Genomic DNA, 2,500 nt, shown 5'->3' on the forward strand with positions numbered 1-2,500 from the left:
GGGCGCACGGTTCTTGCGGATGACATGGCCTGTGTGTGGTGCGTGTCCCGCGTCAGCTGTCGTCACCGGAAGCCTCTGCAACGGTGGAAGTTGTCGCGCATCTCGTTGGATGAGTTCCGAGCGGAGTGAACCCGAACCCGCCTGCCTCTTACCCTCGAGCCGGCCAGGAAGCCGCGGAGTGTGGAAGGGCGCACGGTTCGTGCGGATGACATGGCCTTTGTGTGGTGCGTGTCCCGCGTGAGCTGTCGTCACCTGAAGCCTCTGCAACGGTGGAAGTTGTCGCGCATCTCGTTGGGTTTGTTGGCATGGACCATGACCGGCCTGAGCAACCGGAATGGACCAACACCGGCTTGAGCAACCGGCATAAAGGCAACACTCTGAAAGGCGGCGGCGAGCCCATAGCCGATCCGAAAATTGTGTGGCGAAGCAAGTGGAAAATCAGTCTTTGCCGAAAGAAACAATGAAGCCCCGGGAAAACTGGCTCCTTCCCCGAGCCGGCGGCGGAAACCGTGGAGTGTGGAAGGGCGCTGTAAGCGCGGATAACATGTCCTGTCTGTGGGGAGGATCGGTGTGCGCACCGTTGTGAGTCCTGGAGGACGGTAAGCGACGTTACATCGGCGAGTCGTACTTGGGACGGCCCGGTGGCGTTAGCGCTATCCAGGTACACACGCGGCCACAGGCGGTTTCAAGCCCTTTCAGGTCCCGTGCGCGTGGTTGCTCCGGAAGCCTCTGCATATGGTGGAAGTTGTCGCGCATCTCGTGGGTCGTTGCACAGGACTGCTCAGGTCGAGTCCTTGGCGCCCTTGGGAGCCTCGTTCCCCGTCTGCGGCACCTCGGCCCTCCGTCCGCGGTAGGCGTCGGTGGCTGTTGACAGCGGGTGTATCTGGGTCAACTCCCTCGCGGCGGCGAGCCCATAGCCGATCCGAAAATTGTGTGGCGAAGCAAGTGGAAAATCAGTCTTTGCCGAAAGAAACAATGTGAAACAAATCAGCCATGAGCCAAAAAACGAATGAGGGAACAATCAGCCGTAAGCCAAAAGCCAAAAAACGAATGAGGGAACAAGTGAACAAATCAGCCCGTAAGCCAAAAACCGAATGAGGGCAAGTTGCAAATCCTACGCTACCTTCGAATTCCAAGACGCAGGGCCGTACACGGTCGACCCCGACCACGCCGGAACCGAAGCCCCAAAGGCCACGGGTACCCGCTACTCTCGCCTCCGGCGGGGCGGAGGGGGGTTCAATGCCTCCGGTTGGATATGACGGAGCGCCCGTGGTCGCCGGTCCCCCCCCCACTACCCACTCATCCAGCTGAGGGGTTTGACGGTAGCCCACCCGGGGCAAAAGGGGCGGCGGAGACCGGCTGGTTCCGGCGAGATTGCGACGAGCTGGAGCGATGGCAGACACCCTGGCCGGCCCATAAACGCGGGTGATCTACAAGTGACAAGGTACAGGTTGGCACCCGAACCATCGCGGGTGTGCGGACAAGCTGGGTGGTTTTGGCCGGTGCGCGTGAGCGCGTGCTTAACTAGAGGCGGTTCCCCGGCTTACGTGATTCCTTGACGGGTAAGCGTCTGACGGGCCCGTTCCTCGCCGGGGTTTGTGGCGCGCCTGAGTCCGATTAATACATCTTCGATGTTGGCGGCCAGACCCACAAAACTCGTGCCACCGCGCTCGCTGGCCTGGTCTCGTCCTTGTCACGAAATCGTCGCTCCCCGTGACCTGGTTCGGGCCTTGCCGCGGAGCGGTAGGTGCACTGTGCACGCCCACGTGTAACGAAAGGAAGGTAGGAGGGGAAAACACAACCCAGGCCGGTCCTACACGCGGGTGTGTTACGTTACGCCAGGTTCCACATGCCGGCAAGCGCGAGCCTAAGCAGGGAGGAAGAGTTGGCACCACCGGTCTTACGGTCTCGGAAGGATTGTTGCAAGGTTTCATGTTCATTGGGAAGAGCATTAGAGCCCGGTCCGAAATAGATTGGACGTCTGCGCGTGTGACCCTCTGTTACTGATTATCCGGGTTCTTTCCGTCGCCGAGCGCGGAGTTTGACCGACGCCAATTCCCCTCTAGGTTGTTGTGTTCTAGGCCGGAACACGACGGCCCGCGCCACCGTGCCCCGCGACTCCGGCCATCGGCCTTGTCCCGGAGCGGTAGGTGCACTGTGCCCGCTTGCCCGCAATACCTTCCCTGCATTTCCACCTCCAGGAACTAGCCTCTGACTTCCAACCCATAGGAGGCCCGCAGGAAGCCCACCCACCCAACCGATGGGCCGACTGTGGCCGCCTTTGGGGCTCACTGACAACTCTTAGCGGTGGATCACTCGGCTCGTGCGTCGATGAAGAACGCAGCTAGCTGCGAGAACTAATGTGAATTGCAGGACACATTGATCATCGACACTTCGAACGCACCTTGCGGCCCCGGGTCCCTCCCGGGGCCACGCCTGTCTGAGCGTCGTCTGAGATTCAATCGGGACGTCCGTGGAGCGGGACAGGGCCGCCACGGAT

At 60.9% G+C, this 2,500-nt stretch overlaps 1 long non-coding RNA gene and 1 other non-coding gene across 3 annotated transcripts in view; both read left to right on the top strand.

Annotated features, from left to right (window-relative positions):
- LOC144070385 (uncharacterized) overlaps window positions 1-2,500 on the top strand; it is a 73,605-nt gene that overhangs the window by 50,630 nt on the left and 20,475 nt on the right. The gene's annotated exons all lie outside the window — the stretch shown is intronic.
- On the top strand, window positions 2,297-2,450 carry LOC144070401 (5.8S ribosomal RNA). The gene has a single exon (XR_013299266.1). It is a non-coding gene; the product is annotated as a 5.8S ribosomal RNA (ribosomal RNA).

This window comes from Stigmatopora argus, unplaced genomic scaffold (genome assembly GCF_051989625.1).
Source record: "Stigmatopora argus isolate UIUO_Sarg unplaced genomic scaffold, RoL_Sarg_1.0 HiC_scaffold_59, whole genome shotgun sequence".
In the NCBI taxonomy this organism is placed as follows: domain Eukaryota; kingdom Metazoa; phylum Chordata; class Actinopteri; order Syngnathiformes; family Syngnathidae; genus Stigmatopora; species Stigmatopora argus.